Here is a 21,875-nt window from a genome sequence, read left to right on the forward strand (position 1 = left end):
TCCAGGTAAGGTCAGCTCTCTCTTAGCTCACTGAAACAGATTTCCACTGTTCCCCCTTCCAATACTATTTACCTCTCAACAACTAGAGAGGTTTTTAAACTATATTTTTAACTTATTTTGTCTTTGCTGCAACCCTTTCAATTGCTTTCAGATTATTCTTAGGATTAATTTCCAAGTCCTTATTACAGCTGCGCTAGTCTTATCCACCAGCCTCCTCCCCTCTCTTTTCCTTTTCTTTCCATTTCTGTATCTCCAAGTTGCCTCTGCTTGGACACCCGGATAGATCACTTTTGATTCTCGCTTAGATTTTAGTCTTGAATTACCAAAATAATTCACCTTCCTTTGGGTGACAATATTCCTCTGTGTTAATCCTTCAGAAGGAATGATTCCTCCTCTATGAAAGATGTAGAAGTACCAGCTTGAACTAACATATGTATGTTTCATATTTTAAATAGAAAATTCTTGAATATTCATTAGAGTTGATTTCTTTTTCTTCCTCTTGATTTAGTCAAAACATCAACCTACTCAACTTATTATACTCAACATCTGAAAGACATTACTTTCTTAAGATATTTAATGCTAACATATAGACAAGCTATTCAAATTCATTATTATGTTCTTTAAAAAACTTCCCTTTTGTATCATTTAAACTAAACCACCACATGAAAGTTGTTTTCTAATGCTTTATAACTTCCATAATCCGGTGATCACATAGAGCCACAATTTCTAAATGATTATAAAGCACAAAAGACCTAAAAAGAAAATTTCTTCAGAAATAAATGCTTTAACTTTTAAATTTTTGTCACAAAACACATTTTTTTAAATTTAACACTTTGTTCCTGAAGTAGAACAAAGACCACTTGACATATTAATGCAGTGTGGACCTTTCAGATATTTTCAATAAACTTATTAAAATAGATTTTTCCATTAAAATACTGAAACCTCTTAATGGAATGATGAGAAAGAAGCTGATTTTCCTCTCTGTAAACCCAACTATGACTTACCGCTTTTACAATCTCCTTATTTTCAACAATAGAGTATTTAAAAAAGAAAAGATTAAGCACCGATCAAGTAGTGATGAAAATCTAACACCATAAGTATATTTATGCTTATACCTCATGGGAGTTTTACCTTATTCGTGTTGGTAGGAGAATCTTACATTGATTTCCAATATGGATAACTTAAAAGTTACCCGCATTTGGTGACAGAATCTTTTTCCCATTTAAGTGAACATAACATACTCAGTGCATTAAGTGCAAACTCAGTCTAACACTCCTCTCCAGCTCGAGCCATTCACTTTTAACTCAGCTTCTCTCCCAACCTGTGACAGATTGCTGTCCTTCATGCTTTATGAAAGCCCCGAAATCATCACCTGTCATGTCTGCTATATGTCCACGCTCAGGTCTTCCAGAAAACCTTCTAACTTTCAATCACTTAACACCTTGGCTATCCTTTCCAAAACTCCCTATTTCTTAAAACCTCCCCTGCCTGCCTAAATTGCTCCCCTTTTTAAAGTTTCCATTGTTTTGACACAACAGGAAACTGTTTTCTTGCAAGTTTCCATGGAAGCTACTTGATATATATAGTTTTACATTTAGTCTTTCTTATTAAGAAAATTCTTCAAAATAGAGTCTTTCTTTTAAAAAAAAATCACTAAATTTACAAATACCCAGAGAATATCCTGTGTTCAGGAAGCATTAAGACACATTAACAACAGAGATTTTATTTCTAGATTAATGCAGATATGGGGAAATTTTTTCTAATGTCATTGTGCAAATTGTTATGGCTGCATTTTCATTTTATTAATAATTAGAAGTCATATGTGTGATGCATAGCTACCTCTAAACAGGACTTTATCACCTGCTGAATATGTTTATGCAAATAATTGCCCATTTATGAAATCGCTTCATTGAGGCTTACAAATAACTTCCTTGGTTTAAAAAAAAAAAGGAATCAAATCCATGTGAAAAACACTGCTATCTCTTGCCAAATTTTTGGTCCTATTAGGTTTTTGTTTACTTTTTGCATTTTTTTAAACCAAGGTCCCTTGTACATAATGCACCCTATTCCAAGAAGAACAGTCTTGCATATCTCCCTGTAGCTCTAAAGTTGACTGAAAAATTGTTATAAAAACTAAACTACACAACCAAAAACATGTAATGGTAAACGTATAGTATTAAAAGATAAACTAAGGCATAGTAACAATTTTAAGAGTTTATCTGAGCAAGAATCCATTGAAATCTGGCAGTGCCGAAGCAGAAGTGGTTGGCAGCACTCACTCCCAGGAGCTCAGGAGAGACTTTCACAGAGGAAAGACAGAAGCAAAGCAAGGAAATGATTGATCAACTAGAGCTTAACGCCTGGCTGACTGTGAGTGGTTGTCCTTAAGCTTTCCAATTTCATAACCTTGAGCCATTCACAGGCTTAGATTTTGGTGCACTCACCCATGCCATGGCACAACAGCCACCTCAGTCTCATGGCCTCCTTCATTAATTCATTTTACGATAGTAATTTTCAAAAAGTTAAAGTACCATGTACATTTCCATTTGTCTTTACTTCTGTTTTCATCCAGTTTAGGGTTTTAAAACCATTTCAACAACTCATGAAACAAAGTTAAAATAAAAGACACACAAACCAGCAAAGGCATGTAAAACAATGTATTTTGATGACTGTTTTATTAAAAACATACACATGAATAAACAATAAGGCCTATGCATTTCTTCATGTTGCTAAAGTAGAATAAGAATAAACATCTCTTAGTTTTGGGCCTTGAATATTCACTCAGCAAATATTTATTGAATTTCTACTATGTGCCAGGCCCTGTTGCAGGGTTGAAGGTGCATCAATGAATAAATCAATTTAAACATCTGTCCTTGTGGAGCTTTACACTGATTACAAGTGAAATCTGACTCATAGAAATTCAAATGTATTATTTATTTTTCTCCAAAGATGCACTTGTAGCAAATTATCTAGATGTTTTCCCATTACTCAATGGAACAAAAAATTTTGTTATGAAAGAATCAAAGCAAATTATTTAGAACAAGTTGGAAGAACTGGAAATAATATTCTAGAACTGCATAAACTATAACACAAACAAAACTAACCCCATTTTTGTAGTTTAATCACGTATTCCTGATTAATCTCCTAAATATAAATATTTACACATGTTCAACTCTTCATCCTTTATGAAAAACCTCTGGGATGAGAGTGAACTGAACTTTCTAAAAGTTTTCAAAAATATTTTAAACAGGAAACCAGCTGCTTCCACCCACCCATGGCAATGTGTTTAAAGTGCAATACTGCCCGGCTTCATCTTAGTCCTTGAATCCCCCAAATTACCGCAGGTCAAATTCAGTCCTTGAATTATATGCCTTTAAAAATGAGACTGCAGATGACATTGAGAAAATAAAATTATTAGTGAATATGGACTTACCCACGTTTCATAATTATGTTTTTTCTTAAAATACATGATTAATCTATTTTGAAATCACAAGGCTACCTACCTCTTAATATAAAAAGCGTAAGTTTCAGAAAATACCTGGTGCCTCTTACAACATGAACGGAAAAAAAATATAAAAGGAAAATGCAAAATTGATTCTGTGTATAATTAAAACTATATTCATTTATAGTACTATATTCATTTAAAATGTTATAAGGATATTGAATCAATTATTTTCTCTGGCTAAGGAACATTTTAACATTCTGAAAAGTTGAAAATAATATAGAAAAAGCAAAAGAAGAACAATGGAATTGTTCAAAACTGAACATTCTTAATTATGTAACTACATAAGGAGAAATATTCATGTATACATACATGTCACCACAAATTATCAGAACTGCAACTAATAATATATTGATGTTTAGACAAAATGATGACTGCTTATCTTAGTCACTGGCATTAGATTTATAGCCTTGTTATATTTCTAAGGACTGTACTAAGATTAATATCAATCATGTATTTCATTCTTTGTTTTCAATTTTAATGTAAAATAAAACAAGTATAATAATTTTCAGATATATTATTTGGAGGAAAATAACTTCCCCAGAAAAACACATATGGTGGTTATGCAATACCTAAGTTACTTCTTATAATAATGAGATCCAAAATCTTGATTTCACTGGGAATATTTTATTTATAAGGTTTTGCAATCTTAAATAAAGGACATGAAATATTTAAAAATGTAAATGTTTATATGTAAATATTTAATGTAATTAACTGCAAATATTTAAAGATGTAACTGATTTGATGATCAGTTACTATACTTGCTAGTGAAATTTTTCCCTGTCCATACTTTCTCCATTTTAGACGAAATGTATTATGAATAGTAATTTTTTTAGACGTAGAGTCTCTCACCTTCTCCAATCATCTTTTTAAGTGTTGATATTTCTGGGTTTGGCAAAAGAGAAAATAACACTAAAAAGAAAAGCAATTTAACTATATAAAGCAGAGTTCTTAACACAATTGCTAATCGATCTGGTGTCGGTTTTCCTCTTTGTTTTTATTGTAGGCAGAGTGTTTTATTTCCTTAGTAAAGGAATTGAATTGAAAATGTCAAACAAACAAACAAACAAACAAACAAACAAACAAACAAACAAAACCAGGAAGTGAATAGCTAGTGTTTATATTTCTCTAAATATCTGGCTTTCCAGGCCCTAAAATAGAAAATGTAAGACATGTGCAATGAAAACTGCAAAAAGTTGAAGACCAGATTACTCATACATTCCTGAAAACTTGCTTTGTTTTTATTTATCCTCACAATTGCATAAATATTTTGTTTCCAACTCTTCCCCAAGTAATCCTTATAATGCCACAATTATAAATCTTCCTCTAAAACTCTGTTTTATTTTTTCTTTTCCTATGATGTCCCAGATTTGTATCTTTCATTTAATTTATATTTTTTTTAAAAAAACGAAACAAAAAATACTAGGAAATGTGTGGATTCCTAGAATTGGGTTTCATCGTTGCCTACTTCACGCCAATTAGGTTTTCTTTAATTACAGCGAGGAGAGAACACATTAGTATCAGTTATTTCCACAGGTTGTCACATTTTTCATACTTCTCAGTAACAATATAACATAAATATATTGATAAAACAATATCAAAATAGTGCAGGAGAAGCCAGAGAATTCTGAGTTCAGAATCAGAACACCTGAGGTAAATCTGTCCCTTGGAAAGGTCACTCAGACACATACTTTCATTTAATATAAGGAGGTGAGTCAAATGCCTTAAATATGACCTATGGTTGCTATGATACCACCCTGTCATTGTTTATATTTGCGAATATTATAGCCTGTGCTATCTACTATGCTAGCCACTATTCAGATGGAGCTAGTGAGCTCTTGAAATGAGGGCAGTCTGAATTGAGATGTATAGTAAATGTAAATTTGGCACAGCACAGAAAATAACAATTTAAAAGAGCTCATTAATAATTTTATGTGGATGATATTTTGGAATGATAATAATTTTAATAAGCTGAGTTAAGTAAAATGGTATTAAAATTAATTTCACATTTATATTTAAACTTTTTAAGTGACTTTAGATTGTAAATGTTGTTTGAATTGTATTTCTACTGGACAGCTCTACTCTAGAGCATGCACAAAATTTAAGTTCTTTCTTTATAGATATTTTCACAGAATAGCAGACTATGTTTTGTTTTTTTGAAAACTATGTCCAGTGTTTTGGGGCAATATTTCTGTCTCTACAGAGGTTTGCTATCTATATTTTAATTAAGATGATTACTGATAACATTATTTACAAATATACTTGGAAAATGCATTTTACTGATAATGGAGATACACACCAAAGCAGTCCTGCCTGCCATTCAAACATAACGGAATAGGACATTGTCATTCTGTCACATGGTCACACAATGCAGAAGAGGTGATGCTGCAGTCATCACACTAAAATAACATGGACATCATTCAGAACACTGGATATGACTGTCCTCTTTCCTACTTAATCGATTTCTACCTCTCTCCTGCATCGTCCCCATCAGCAAATGGGTGTGCTGCATGTAATGCCTTTGACCTTAGAAATCCTATGTGCTCCAATGTTCATTGCAGCTTTATTTATGGTGGCCAAGACATGGAAACAACCAAAATGTCTTTCAATAGATGACTGGATAAAGGAGATGTAGTAGATATACACAATGGAATGTTATTTTGCCATGAGAAAAGATGAAACAGTACCATTTGCAACAACATGGATGGATCTTGAGATTATAATGCTAAGCGAAATAAGTCAAACAGAAAAAGTTGAGAACCATATGATTTCACTGATATGTGGGATATAAAACTGAAAACAACAAGAGAACAAGACAAACAAATGAAGAAACAAAAACTCATAGACACAGACAATAGTTTAGTAGTTACCAGAGGGTAAGGGGAAGTTGGGCTCTAGAAGAGAGTAAACAGGGTCAAATATATGGCGATGGAAAGAGAACTGACTCTGGGTGGTGAACACACAATGTGAGATACAGATGATGTATTATAGAATTGTACACCTGAAATCTATGTAACTTTATTAACAATTGTCACCCCGATAAACTTTAATTAAAAAAAAAATCATTATCATGCTCCTCAGCCAGGGCCATCCCACCTATAACACACCAGAATTGCCACAATCAATGCTTTCAACCCACACAATCATACGTTTTCTAAGTTAAGCTTTGTTATTAAGAAAAGAGTAGAGAAGCTTGGGCAGCATCATAGAAAGGGATAAGAGCAACCCTAAGAAACATGTCCCTGACCCAACTCAGTCTTGCCATTGACTATGCTCACCAGAAGGTTCTGAACTAAAGATGGATGAAGTGTATCTGAGCCCTTAGGACATCCCTGTGATTACTCTAGCTCCAAATTAGGAACAGCTTGCACATAGAACCTTCCAGAACGGCATTAAACGCCAATGGATTGCCTGGTGCTTCTACATTTCCCTCTCCTCTCCTTTTCCACCAAGTGTTATCCTCATTCCACTAAGCACTTATAATTCACACTCTTCGTTCGTGAGCTATAGTTTCATCTCATCCCGAAGATGAGCAAAGAAAAGATAGGAATCCATGAATATACACTGAATATTAAAGCCATTTGACCTCTTGAGGCCCTCATAAATTCAAGTGTTGACATATGCCTTCATAATCCTAAATTCACTAAAGGAGTAAATGAACGATTATATGAAAACCCCTCAGAACTATTTCCACATAAAAACTAGTCTAAAGTTATCTCAGGCTTTTTTTCATTGAACATTGCTGCTTTGCCTCACACTACATTTCCAAAGTGTTACTGCATCTTAGAAACGCTCATCAGCCAATGACTGATGGGCTCACTTCTGTTTTTTTGTTTTGTTTTGTTTTGTTTGTTTTTGAAGCTTTAGTTCCACAAATTAAAAGCAGACATATGACAAGATACCATTTGTAGGTTCTGCAACAAACATGTTTTCTACTCAATATAATGGATATCTCTGACTTTAGCTGTCAAAAAAACAAACAACAACAAAAAAACTTCTATCAGAAGTTTAACATAAAATATTTTTATATCTTTGCTACATATAACAGCAATTCTTAGCAAATACCATTGCATATAAATCACTCAGATAATATTTAGATATATGAGGTCTGACAATTAGGTTCACGAAATTATCCTATAAAAAGTGCTACATATGTCATTGCTGAATATCACTGTGGTCACCTTCGAGATACCCCCATTGGGAAGCTATGCATTGACGCCAGAGCCTAGTCCACCCTTCTAAGCAATTTTGGAACACTTTCTGGAATGGCCATCAAAGCTGTCATCGTATTACACTTGATGTCCTGAATGTCATCAAAATGTCTTCCTTTCAATATTTCCTTTATCTTCAGGTAAAGAAAGAAGTCATTGAGGGCCATATCACGTGAACAGGGCGGGTGTTCCAATACAGTTATTTGTTTACTGGCTAAAAACTCCCTCACAGACAGTGCTGTGTGAGCTGGTGATTGTCGCGATGCAAGAGCCATGAATTGTTGGCGAAAAGTTCAGGTCGTCTAACTTTTTCATGCAGCCTTTTCAGCACTTCCAAATAGTAAACTTGGTTAACTGTCCAGTTTGTACAAATTTATAACGAATAATCCCTCTGATATCAAAATGGGTTAGCAACATCGTTGCAACAAGTTCAGGAACTTAATTGTCAGACCATGTATAATAATATTAATAATCCTCTGCAAGGCTTTGGTTTCGATAGAATGGCCTTGAACACAACCCATCTGCTTTTCTTTGATCAGCTGACTTCCCCCAATACAATATCCAGTTTTCCTATTTACAACCAATGTCTCAAACTCACAATCAATCAAAATCAAGCATCTACAACTGGTCAGGACACTGAGGACAGAGCACTGGGTATACAAAAGGCCCTCTAAGGAATACAGTCTTGAAATACAGCAAGACCTGTGCAATTAAAATGTCATAAGGTCAGTGACCAAACATCTAAAATGACAACAAATTTATTGTTTTAGTAATGATAAATTTAGAAAATGGATCTTTCCATTTCAATAATCCTCATCTGTTTGGGTGCATGGCAAAAAAGCATTAGTCCAGTAAAACCTACTTAAATGACAGTAAGCTTCTAAAACAGTAGATCGTACATTTTGCTAAAATGGCAGCATAGATACTATATTCACATATACATATCTAAATAATATGAATACATATATTCAAAAAATCTTATGAGATAATTTTATGTAACTGAAAACAATGAAAAACAGAAAAAAATAAAATGAGTACTATTCTAGATACTAGTCCTATTCTATTTAGAGAGAAAGTGAAATAGCATGTTTAAAGTTGGGCTGTATGAGGGGGAAAGTTTTAATAACTAGGATCTATTCTTTTTACTGTGGATATACTGTAGTAACATTATTAGCAGCATATATTTTATAAATGCTCTTCACCCACTGAAATAAAGCCTAGATGATACTTTTCTTTGATAATAATTTTTTCCCCATAATTTTAAGAAAGTGTGGTCACTAAGCATTCATTCATATCACACATCAAGAAGAAACAAAGGAAACCCATGTGTTCCCAGTATTATTGCCAGTCACCTCACATATTTCATTTCTGGTACTATCGATAAAAATCAGTGATTAAATTTTCTGAGACATCAAAGCTGTCTTCTTTGAATACAACATTCAAGAAAATGAGAGAGAAAGAAAAGCATAAGAGTTGAATGTCAGCACAGCCTGTTTAAATGTAAAAAGCTTATTTTCAGTATCAATTTCTCTTTCTATCCCCAAAGGAGAGTGGACCACCTGAGAGAATTGCGATTAGCCTGGATTTGCAGATGTTGGAATTGATCTTTGCCCATTTTCTCACTGCCTCCTCCCTGCACTCTGTTACCCCAACGCCCATTCCAAACCATCCTGCTTAATTTAGGCCGGATTGACATTCCTAAAATACCAGTGCAACATAGTGGAAATAGCTCCGGAGCCAGACAGACATTGTTTGAAATCCTGGCTTCAGCACTTACTCTCTCCGCAGCTTTCAATAAATCATTTCATGTTTCTGTATATCAGATTCCTTCATGTGTAAAAGGAAGACACTTTGCAAAATGAAATTCATTTTATTGCACGACTTTCAAAATTGTACTCATGTATGTAAATTATCTTGCACATAGGAAACATGATTATGTGCTGGCAGGGTGATGACAATGAAGATGATGATTACTCAGGAGGCGGAGGAGGAAAGGGAAACAAGACTCCATCTCTTCAGAAATTTACAATTGCCCCCATTGTATCAGACAGAGGACAAAATTGCTCTGTGCATTTTCAGATGCTCCACGACTTTGCTCTCTTCATGGAGCTCAATGTCTGCTCCTCACAAAGGTGTGTTTTTCCTGCCTCAATGAGGCAGGGTACCCACCTCTCCTTCTCTGCTTTGTCTTAATTCATGCCTCAACACCCTTTGCTTCAACTACTACAAAGTAGAAGAGAGAGTCTTTTTGCTTTTCAGCAACTATCCACGTTCCACTGATTTTTCATGGCTAAGTTCGGAAAGCCAGACTTTTCTTTCAAGCCTTCTCTAAAATCTTTCTAAAAAGGGAATTTTTGAAGATTTTCACATTATGGCAGAATTCAATTGACCTTGTAATATCAACATAAGGGGCAGGATACTTCTTCAACTAGAAGTGGCCTGAGATCATTTTCAATTTTAAAGAATTACTGCCATTATGTTTGTGACTCTAATAATTGGATGAAACCCTCCATAAATTTCAAGACCACACCCATAGTGAGGCACCAAGAAGCTATGTCCCATGATCAATCAGTTACTGAATCCAATGAAAACAAATGAAGAATGCAAAAGAGAAACCATTACATGATCTGTTATTTCACAAGAAAACTATTTTTAACGTTTTGAATGAAAAGTAATTCATATCAAACATTTCTTTCTAGATATCATTCAAATACACACATGGATATTTTAAATTGATATTGCAAAATCACACAAAACATACATATATTGTATCACTAGCTTTTTGAGATTTCTTTGTAATCTAATGCTTATATCAAAATATGGATAAAAGTGAGAATTCAAGAACATTTAATGTAGATGTGAGGATATTTGACTATAAAATGATTAACAACAAAACATTTAACCAGAAGTCGTAACAACACCCTATCCCACAAAGTATCAGCAAAAGGGTGTTTACATGATTTTACAAAGTAGAAAAATTAGTGTTTATGTAAATGAAAATATCAAGAAATATCATTGTGTATTTCAATACCATATGTTACTTACATGTTTCTAATTACGTTTTTAAGAACATCTTCCTTATATTTCTATTTAATAGACACCCACTCAACATTTATTTTATCATTTATCTTTGCAGGAAACATAAGCAAATACTGCCCAATGGTTTCCGGAGATCTCTTTTTCTTCAGTTCTGTAAGCACTGTCTATAGAGTTAAGCATCCGTTTCCTTTTTATTATGCACAGGATCTCATTATTTTATTCTGTGTCCCTATCTCCTCCCCACCACCCAGATAACTTACATAAAGAAATCAATATTACTGCTAAGTCTGAAGTATGCTTTTCAGTTAACAATGGCAGGAATTCAGCATGAAAACAGCTCTAAGTACATGAAGCGTAACGTATGGGGGTTTGCATAACAATTTTACTTTTTTCTTACTCTAACAATATAGATTACTTCAAACACATTGACTAACTTAGATCCACTTGGAACCACCAAACAAGGTTTTACTATCCACATATCATATTGCTGTCTTAATTTAGAGTGAAACTCTTACCTGAGTTTTGTTTAGTATACAGTTTTTTTTTTAAAGACAGGAAATATATGACAAGCTGTCAGGATAAATAATGCCAACAGTGGGAAATGGAAGAGGGAGGGAAGAAATCAAATCCACTTTAAGCAGAAACTCCAAATCCCCCTGTTTCCCAGACCTACAGTAGTTTTGTTCTGCATCTTACAAGTAACTGTCCTTCTCTCTGCTCCGAGAACAACACATGCTCTGCCCCAGCAGGAAAATATAAAAATTAAGTAGAAAACCACAAGGTTATTAAGCATCTTACCCTCTGGGCTTGCTGGGCTGCTCTAGCGGCTCAGTGTTACAGACACATGCATAAACAACAGAATTTCCTGCATCCTTTTCTCATCTGTGGAGCTCTGGGGTCCTGGCCAACAGGATTATTTCCAGCATTAAGGCCACTCCACACTAACTCGAACAAGATTCCCATTGGTTGTGAAGTTTTATCAAAACCAATACCACAACACCCTCTGTGGATCACAAGTGAGCTAACCAAAATGAAATCATTTCAGTGTTCCCTAACAAAGCATGGTTAGCCAACATGTTGCATACAACCCATTGGAAACGATGTACTGTGGATGAAAAAGAAAACACCCCGCCCCTTCATCCACAAGTTTGTTCAGTGTTTAATAACAATAGGCATAACTTGTAATAGTAATAGAAACAGAAAAACGGCAAAGCAAAAAAAAAGAAAACAACAAAAAAAAACACAAAAACAAAAAAAAAAACTGAAAAAGGGTCTATCTGCCACGATCCCAAAATCACAGGGACAAAAGAAAGTATCATCGTTTTTCTCATGATTTTTAGTATACTGCCCCCCTGAAAAAGAAAAAAAAATATATTTAATGAAACCTCTGATTTCAGTCATGCTGGCAGGATCTGGAAGCTGCAGGCTCCGCAGCCCCCAGCCAGAGCTGTCTGGCCCCTTTCCTTGGGGGGGAAAACACGGCCTGACTTTCCAGTGACATGACACAGCTGTCAGGAAGTGTTCTGATGGAGGAGTGATGGTAGACCACATAAAAGACAGCTTCTCTGGTTGAAACGAACAGCACAGAATGCCCAAAGAGGAAGAGAGGGCAGAAGAGACACAATCACTACACTCCTTATTAATAGCATGAAAGCAGCATGTGAAAGTCAGGGAGTTCATGTCTTAAAATTATTGTCTTCTTCCTCCCTTCTCAATTTGGAGGATTAGTCTTAGCTGAACAACGTCTGCATCTTCTCTTTCTGCTTCACAGCATCTTTTCCTCCTTACTTCGGAGACGGAGACCACTCTCCCGTAGAAAGTGAATCCACTGAGGTTTCCTGTCCCCCATCTTCTCAGGGAATAGGATCGCCCACCATTCTCTCTCCTCTTTCTTTGAACTCTGCCTTTTGTCTGGATGTTCCCATGATATTTTAAACACCATAAATTCTTCAATTTCATTTATGTCAATCAATTTCACTTTCAATTCGCTCATTTTCCTTGTAGGAACCATACTCCCCGCCTCTCCAAATTATTCAGAGCTCTCTCCAACTAAGAATCCAAATAATCTGCCACCTACTCCCTTTAAGGCAGCAACGTGACTGTCTCTGAAAACACACCCATGTACACACAGACACACGCACTCATGCACGTGCATATTTTGTTTTCTTTTCAGTGGAGAGCGTCCTCTCAGTCCTCACTCTACTTGCCATCTACACAGCCTCTGATGCTGTTCACAATCCTGCTGACATGAAGATTCTGTTCTCCTATCCGAGCACAATGCTCACCAGGGCTTCCTGCTCCCTGCCACTGCCTCCCTACTCCCTGTGGTGTGGCCTCTCTTCCCTCCAACCCCTCGCGTACATCAGGTATGCGCTCATGGAAGTGTATGATCTCCCTGGATAATGGCACCCATTATCATGGCTACAGGGATCATCTTTCTTGGCCAAGGACTCCAAATTATCAACATTTGGATCCAATCCTCTTCTGAGTCTCCAACACTCATGTGCATCAGCACACTAGAAAATACCACACATATGTCATCAACATATTTAAAACTGAAATCATCGTTTCTCTGTGAACTTGCTGTGTTGTTTATCTCAATCATGCCAACCAGGCTTATGGTTTACTAACAAAAATCCTGGAAGCCTTCCTTGAATCCTTTTCGAGTCTGTATCCAACCCAGCATCACTGCCTTTTGATTTTCCTTCAATACTATGCCCAGTTCAGGCAACCATCATAATCTGGATTTCTATGTCCCCCTAAGGTATCTACCTGCCCTCATGCAGGTAGTTCCTCTACATCTTCAGCAAGAGTGACAGCGGGCTATTTCCAGGACTCACGCAAATTCAGATCTCTGAAGATTTTAACCCCTTATCAAATCTCTTCTTCACAATGTATTTGCCAGAATTCAATGGTTCTGGATTATTTTTTCTGTCTTGTGGACCATGCCATGTACTTACTCCGTCCTTTATTACTTCCCTTTCCTTTCAAGGTGGAATACCAACAAGCAACAATCGCTGGTCCTAGTGTCACCCCACATCCTTTGTCAGGGTGACCCCATGTGTTTTGTGCCCTCTTTTGTCAGACACATTGTTGCAGGTTGAATTGCAAACCCTAAAAAGCCCTGGTGCCTGTGTATGTGACCTTATTTGGAAATAGGGTCTTTGCAGATGTAACTCAGTTAAAAGGAAGTCGCAGTGAATTAGGGTGGGCCTTAACCCCATGGCCGGTGTCCTCACAAGAAGAGGGAAATTTAGATCCAGAAACACAGGAGAGGACACCATGGGAAGATATAGGTAGAGATTGGAGTGATACATATACAAACCAGGGATTGCTGGGAACCACCACAATCCAGGAAGAGGCCAGGAAGGTTACTCTCTCTCTTTAGAGGTTATGGTCCCGCTGACAACTTGACTTGGGAGTTCTAGCAGGGGGATCCAGAACTGTGAGACAATAAATACCTATTGTTTTAATCATCAAGTTTGTGGTGATTCATTATGGAACACTAGCAAATACAGTCATATACATAAAATTCCCAAATATATATGGCCGGCCCAAAACAGTATATCAAGCTTTGGATCTGTATTTGTAACAGTCTAATGAGAACATTCACAGGGAACCATTTGAATCATTAATAATCTTCAAATGCCAAATCTCACATTTCTTCCAAAACCTTTACTACAACTTGTATTCTCAACCTTAAGTGACGATACTACCATCCATCCAGGCTGTCAAGCTAGCAACCTTTTTGTTATTCCTGAGCCCTCACACCTTTTTATCCTTCAAATATGATAGCTTGCATTTGTAATAAAACCTGAAAGAATTGTCCGTTCCTCTGTCTTCATTTCCTCCCATCTCTTGAACCTAGACCAATCAGATTTTTGTTTCACCACATCAATTTTTTACAGGCAAGTGTATAAATCACTGATCAGTAAAATCGGGACATATATATATGGAGAACACTGTCTCAACAGAAGCTTTGTCAAATTAAGGTTCTTTTTCACCCCCACAACTCTACTTTCTTAGGGTCAGAAAGTAGAGTAGGTGTCCTGCTTTGTCCTTATTACTAAGTCTGGATCACAAATGCTGTTGACTGACAGTGTGGGACCTACCAGTGTCATGGAAACAAAGTTATTCAGTGTCTCCATCTTAGTTCAGAGTAACTGCCACCATGGCCACTCACTCTCTCTCTCTCTGCCCACCCCCTTTTACACACACACACACGCGTGCACAAAACTCTTCATTACCTTAACACTACATATCCCATAACAAGTAATAGGAGCATAAGAAAAAGAGAACAGAAAATTCAGCCTTGGAGTTTTCATACCTTGTTGGCCAGTTGCCAGCATCACAAGGCACTGAGCACACATCAATATGGGCTGATTTTTGTGTGCATGTGTGGATTCCAATTTCATTGTACATCTCAAGTCCTCCCTGTGAATTCTACTGTTTGCTAACCTGGAATCGTTTCTCTGTCTCCTCCCCACAAAAATAAATTTTATTTTTATTTGGGACAACAATATGGGCAGTTTTTTTTTTTAAAAAAAAGCTTATATTATTATACCAAGACCCCGATGACAAATACACTTCGCTCCATGGCACAGTTTTGCTGGTGATACATAAGTGGAAGCCTAATGAGCGTTTGTGGAAAGTTCTGTCTTCCTGATATGGATGCCACTACATTGTTTCACTTTTTTCTTCTTCTTCCTCCTTGAACAAGGCTGGGAGGCTGAACATAGAGAAGAATTCCTTAACTGATCGTAGGGTCACGACTCAGACGGAAACCACACTGGGAATGGCAGGAGGAGCCAGGACCATGGTTGCCAGCATGCAGGCTTTTCGTGATGTGAGGAAAAGACAACTTGCTCTGGTTACACCACTGTCATCACATTTCTCTTGTGGCCTTTATATTAGATTGGGACCCACAGGCCAACAGAAAGTTGTAACAGGATCTAACTGCAGAAACAATGGGGAATACATATTAATCAGAACTGATGTTACCCCAGATCCTTTTCCATCATTCCAGAAGAAACTATGCGAGATTGCAAACTCCCACAGCAAACCTGACCCAGTTTGACAGCTATCTCTCACCGTGTCTATGAGGCTTTTCCTGATTCCCACAGAAAGAGTGAACACTACAGCCAAAGGTTATAGCTGTGCACTTATTTACACGTCTGTTTCCTCAACAAACTCAATTTCTTAAGGAGATAATATTGTATTTTTCTTTGAATGTTTTGCAAATAAGCCAAAAAACTAATGGATAAGTGAATAAGGTATAAATGGATAAAGGGATGGATGAATGGCCGTTCTATGAAAACATTAGAGAAAACAAAATTAATGAGTACTCTGGAATTGCACAAATTGCGGAAAAAATAAACTAGAAAGGTATACCTTTAAAACACTGAATGGCGACTTTGACATCTATGGTGATTTTAAAATTTCTACTAATTTTTGTCCTACTTTTATAAATTGAAAGAATTAATAGCACCAATACCACACATGTGTGTCTCATTGACAAAATAAGAGAAACAGAAATACAGACAAAGTAAGACAGACAGAAAAGATTTTCTGTGGACTTAACTACTTGCATCAGTTGTACCATTAAATCTTAATTGCAACAATTTCAATGGCTTTAACAATATTTGGAGAATTATTCTAAAGCAGCATATAACTGTTGTAGCCATTACTTTAACAAGTATTTATGTAGAACTAACTACAATATCTACAAAATGGTTAAAAGGATATTTTCATATTCTAAAAATGAAAATTAAGCAAATGTAGGCATGACCCAGCGTGATGACATGCCTTTTTTTCTACTCGCTAAGTGCTCACTTTGTAGTCATGACCTTGTTCCAGGACCCAACACTTAGGCCCTGACAAAAACAACTAGACCTATCACTTATGCTTTAAGAAGTATATGATAAGTTTCTCTCTGTGAGATTTTCTGAAATTATAATGCGTTTATCTTTGTGAGTCTTTGAACGATTCAGGAACTTCCCTTGGGAATACCGACCTATGGGAAAATGGCACAGAGACAAACACTTTCTTTTTAAATAATCAGAAACATTTTATATACTCAGGATTAAAAGTTTAGCTATTGGATTTTGACCAAGCTCATAGCAGAGTAAATGGTTAAGTGTTCTTTCCCTGGTTAATAACGGTGTAATGTACGTCATGTTTCAGAAGGATTTCTCAAACTCAGCACTGCTGACATTTGGCCGAAATAACTTTGTTACCTGGGGCTGTCTTGTGCATTGCAGGGTGTTTAGCAGAATTCCGGGCCTTTACCCCCTAGATACCAGCAGCACACTCTAGCTGTGACAATCAGAAATGTTTCCAGACATTGCCAAGTGTCTCTTAGAGGGTAAAACGGCTATCAGTTGAGATCCATTGTTTGGAGTGATGGGTTAGTGGAAAGATGAGACTAAGACATGGCTTAACTCTGCTAGTACCCATATTAGCTTTGTTATCCAGCTGTGGTCCTGGAAAAAGTGACTCCATCAGTCCAAGCCTGATTTCCCCATAGACTGCATATAGAGTCAGGAAATTAGGCTAGATAATCTTGAAGGCCTATCTTACTAAAATATTAAGTGTCTTACTCTCTCTCTCTCTCTCTCTCTCTCTCTTCACACTTTCAAACATAGTCATTGATGTAGTCTTTATACATTAAGGTATCAAATACACAAGGAATAAAAACAAAATGTTATATAACCCATTTCTAATGCAGTGAACCTATTTCTAACTCAGTTTTACAGTGCTATAATGATTTTTTCTTGGTAACTTCAACTCCAGGATTACCACATACACAGAAACAAAAAAGCCTTCTCCTTGATATGTCCAAATTGATAAGGCCAAGCATTGTTTTCTCTCAAAACAAAAACAAAAACAAAACACGACTCAACATTCATTACATGAATGAAAAGTACTTTTCCTTCTCAGGAACTATATTAAATCCAGTTTTACTTGTTGACCAAACTGAGGGAAAACAGTTCATATAGAGAAAAATGAATTTTACTAAGATGATTCAGCAAACATATCTCATTTCTGAATCCTTAAACTATGACTGTGGGACAACCTTGCTAAATAACCTCATTCAAAACAGAACTAATCCTCCTCAATGCATAATTGTTCTGATTCATGTTAATAAATATAGCAATAGTAAGCAACTACTTGTGAAGCTTTATAAATAAATTTTTTCTACCTAACACAGAATTCACTATTTTCAAACTTTGCTGCTTTTTGATAATCTATGCTTTGGAATTCTTGTAAAAATGAATTACCCGCACGCTGTGAAAGTAAAAGATGCTATTTCCTTAGATTATAAGGGTTTGCCATATTTTCGTAATAAATCCCAGCTATGAACAAACTGAAATAAAAATTATCCAGATAGCAATGCTTCATAGCATAATCTACTGTTTCAAAGAAAATCTGGATCAAGTCCTAGGAACCGTGGTTTGATCTTGACTCCAACCTGCTGCCTGAGTTAGACGGTACGTTAACGGCACTGCAGGAAAAGTTGAGACATAAAAACGTATACATGTAAGCAATTATTTGTCTCATGTTATAAGGATCTCTATAAATGGCAAAACATACTCTTTCATAAAAACAGTACCAAGCCTACCATAACTATGAGTCACAAACTCTTAAAGTACTGTATTCAATTAGCCTTTAAATTGTTGTATAGCAGGCACTATTATCACAGCAATCTCTTAATAAACACTTAAAAGTCAGAGTCAATTTGAGACAGTAGAAAATTATCATGATATTGGTGAATTCAAATCTCTTTTATTTCACACTTTAGAAAATAAGAGAGTTAAAATGCATCTCTGAACTGTGAGAGGGGAATACACCTCTGGTCCAGACTGAGCTTGACTTGAGAGTATTAAACTCTAATGTTAAAGCAAAAGACACACAAAAACATCCACTTAATTTAAATAAAAGTTAAAGAAGTAGTACCATTAGCTAATTAAATAAAGGAACTAATATTTTCATTGCATATCTCCCACTTCCCAGGCAGAATTTTTATTGACTTCAACAATATATGGGAGAGGAGGAAAAAGAAAAAGGACTTGATGTTCATATTTAAAAAAATATATATATATATATATATATATATATATATATATATATATATATATACATATATATTCTTTTGGTTATTCCCACATAATGACGTCATAAAGATATATACATTGATTTTTTAAATGAATTTTAAAATGTCCCAAATCAATAAAAATAGAAACTTTGCTGATGAGCCAAATAAAAATGTATAATTTCATCTAAGTCCTAGAAGTACAAAAGTAAAATTAGGCCTATAAATATTATTAAACATCTTTCCAAAAGAATTCAATGATGGTAATGTGTTTGGTAGGTTAGTATAAGAATAGAACTGCAATTTTTTTTCTTTAAATATAAGTTGCATTCTTATTGGTTCGAACTAATGAAAATTTATCTTTGTGGTTAAATGACAGAAATGAACACAAGATAGCTATAATAAAGGTAGCTGCTGTAGCTACAATCTCCGGTTGATTTCTAGAAACCCTCAAAAATACCCCAATGACTATTATTCTATTTGTATCTCTGATATCTTAAAAATTGAAATTAATGTATATTATCATTTTAATTAAAATAGTCTACAAGGGATCAGCAATACATGTTATTATTAAAAATTTTTAAATACCCACAACCCAATACTTTTGGCTTCTACTTATTCCCAAATCTTTACACAGGCCAAGATTAGATAATGTTCTAGGCAATTTGAAAAAATAACAAAATAATATTTTAATATTTTGACAGTATAGTCAGAATTATCCTAAGAAATTATTTTTTCACATTGGCTTTCAAAATGTTTTTAAAGTAATGTCCTTTATTTTAAGAAACATATATATATGTTTCTTAAAATAATATATATATACGCGCGCGCGCGCACACACACACACACACACACACACACACACACACACAATACAGAAGTCATGCACATCAAAAGTGGAACTTGTCCCAATAATGCTTGGAGAATGGACTGGATACCTGCCCACTTGGAAACTCTCCTCTCATCTAATTTCCTCCAACGATGGCCCTTGGAGGTCATCCATTAACTCCCAGACTCTAAGGAGCACTTGGGGAAACAGCTAATATAATAAAAGCATTATTTTACAGATAAAGAATCTTGGCTTCAGTGAGAAAAAAAATTGTATGTTCACATTTTTTTTCTGTCCACCTACCCACTCCTTCTTTATTAATTTTCTGGGAATTCAAATATTTTGGTTTAAAAATAATATTTACTACCTAAGTAGTAGATGTTTGTTTGAAAGCGACTAGAAAATATAAATAAGACTATGATCCACAATCCCGAGGAGCAGATATGTAGTCAAGACATCCTGTTATGTACCATTCACAACACTGTTAGCTAACTACCTCAGATGACAACTAGGTCAGTTAAGCTTCTTTACCATGGTGGGAGATGCAAGGTACATCAGTCTGAATGTGTTATCCTGCACACCTAAAACTTTTCTTCGGCAAAAAAAAAAAAGAAGAAAGAAATACTAATGCTATAACATTGAGGAAGCTTGAAAACCTTATGCTAAGTAAAAGAAGACAGGAAAAAACCAACATACTGTTTGACTCCATTTACATGAGATGTCCAGAATTGTAAAACACAAAGAGTCAGAAAGTAGATTATCGTTTCCATCTAGTTGACCTTGTAAGGAAATGGGAAGTGACTGCTAAAGGGCGCAGGGTTTCTTTCCTGGTTTTCTTTTATCTTGGATGAGGAAAATGTTCTAATGCTGATTGTGACGTGATGATGGTTGTACAACTCTGTGAATAAACTACAGCCACTGAATTTATACACTTTAAATGGATCAACTGTATGGCAGGGGAATAGTATCTCAAAAAGGCTGTTTTATTTAAAAAACCAGCCCATGTGTGAGGCTCTAGCTTGTCTAGGTTATCAGAGCACCGTGCAGTCAATGGCAAGGCTCTGGACAATTACTAACGTAACCGCTCTCTAGAGTCAGCTGTATTATTACTGAATTTTTCTGCCCCCCACCGCATGATTTGCTGCTTCTCTACTTTAGTAGCCTCCATTTTTGATTATGCAGTTGTCCATAAATTACATTTAGTATGAACCCACAGTGTAAGTACATGGATTCACTTATAAAATATGTTCCTGTACTATTACGCCAATATGTGAGATGTTATTAAACTACTATGAAAACACAAATTGAAGAAAAATGAGATTTTTAAAATGTAAGTAACTCTTTATGAGTCTCTTTATACTTTCCAATTGCCTTGAGCAATCCAGCCACATAGTATGTGGAGAAGTCATAATTCCTAGGATGCACTGCTGGTAGGTTTCCTATTGTTATGCTCGCTTATAATTCTTTTCTGATGAGGACAAGACTTTTCATAATTTCCAGCTACTGTGCCAGCTCACACACCTACATAAAGACACAAATAACATGTGTGTGCACAAAAATTTCCTGCCAGAGTACATTTTTGTGATTTGCAGTCTTTGTTTACCAAAGTATTGGGGTTGGGAGCAAGGTATTAGGGAACATTTGTCGACTTCATAGAAAAACACTGTCTAGTTCTCTGGGTGGTATATGTCATTTAACAGGAATATTTAAAGCATCTTTGTACTGTTACTAAAAATAACCTCTATCACATTTAGGGTAAGTCAGATACTCATCCTATCTCCCTTATAATTGATTGTCTTCAGTGCTTCAAATCTGTGGCCCTGGATTTTCTGTTTTTGCTTTGTTCTGGTGTTTTCCTGAGTTTTCTCCATTTTCATCTTTGCACTGACAAATTTGGAAAGGATGATGCCTTGAGTGCCAAAACTAGAAATGACTCGGTCTTTTTTTGTTTATTACTTATTTAAAAAGAAAAAAAAGGATTTGGACTATGGTCTATGATGTCTAAAATCCTGCCCATCTCTGATTTAGTCACACATGATGAGACAGCAAACTAAAACTGGGTACATCTCACACCAAATGGTGGCAGCTACTCAATTATAAATAAAAGATTATCAGAAGTAAAAAAAAAAAGGCTTTCTTGGCAATCAGATTCATACAAAAGTGCTATATATTCAATATGAACTCATAAAGAGTAAATAAGTT

At 35.5% G+C, this 21,875-nt stretch overlaps 1 protein-coding gene and 1 long non-coding RNA gene across 3 annotated transcripts in view; one reads left to right on the forward strand and one right to left on the reverse strand.

Annotated features, from left to right (window-relative positions):
• CCDC102B (coiled-coil domain containing 102B) overlaps positions 1–11,653 on the reverse strand; it is a 199,622-nt gene extending 187,969 nt beyond the window's left edge. For both annotated transcript variants that reach the window (XM_019729363.2, XM_019729362.2), the window contains exon 1: positions 11,551–11,653. The gene's annotated coding sequence lies outside the window, so the exon portion shown is untranslated. The remainder of the gene's footprint in view (positions 1–11,550) is intronic.
• LOC141573127 (uncharacterized) overlaps positions 1–21,875 on the forward strand; it is a 339,255-nt gene that overhangs the window by 292,353 nt on the left and 25,027 nt on the right. The gene's annotated exons all lie outside the window — the stretch shown is intronic.

The sequence above is a fragment of the Rhinolophus sinicus genome, linkage group LG09 (assembly GCF_036562045.2).
Source record: "Rhinolophus sinicus isolate RSC01 linkage group LG09, ASM3656204v1, whole genome shotgun sequence".
NCBI classification, from domain to species: domain Eukaryota; kingdom Metazoa; phylum Chordata; class Mammalia; order Chiroptera; family Rhinolophidae; genus Rhinolophus; species Rhinolophus sinicus.